This window comes from Juglans regia, unplaced genomic scaffold, assembly GCF_001411555.2.
Source record: "Juglans regia cultivar Chandler unplaced genomic scaffold, Walnut 2.0 Scaffold_5122, whole genome shotgun sequence".
NCBI classification, from domain to species: domain Eukaryota; kingdom Viridiplantae; phylum Streptophyta; class Magnoliopsida; order Fagales; family Juglandaceae; genus Juglans; species Juglans regia.
In genome coordinates this window covers 1-208 of record NW_023359977.1, presented here as the reverse complement: position 1 = coordinate 208, position 208 = coordinate 1, and the positions used below count along the sequence as shown (strand labels likewise).

At 47.1% G+C, this 208-nt stretch overlaps 1 non-coding gene across 1 annotated transcript; it reads left to right on the top strand.

The window, feature by feature from the left end:
* Positions 1-24: 24 nt before the first annotated feature.
* On the top strand, positions 25-143 carry LOC118345836. Its single transcript, XR_004799294.1, has one exon. It is a non-coding gene; the product is annotated as a 5S ribosomal RNA (ribosomal RNA).
* Positions 144-208: the final 65 nt, after the last annotated feature.

Here is a 208-nt window from a genome sequence, read left to right as displayed (position 1 = left end):
TGAATTTTAAGTAATTAGTTTGATGGGTGCGATCATACCAGCACTAATGCACCGGATCCCATCAGAACTCCGCAGTTAAGCGTGCTTGGGCGAGAGTAGTACTATGATGGGTGACCTCCTGGGAAGTCCTCGTGTTGCACCCCTCGTTTTTGTTTTTTCCGCCTTGCGAGATAAATTGACAAGAAGGAGCACTCGGGAGTGGATTTTT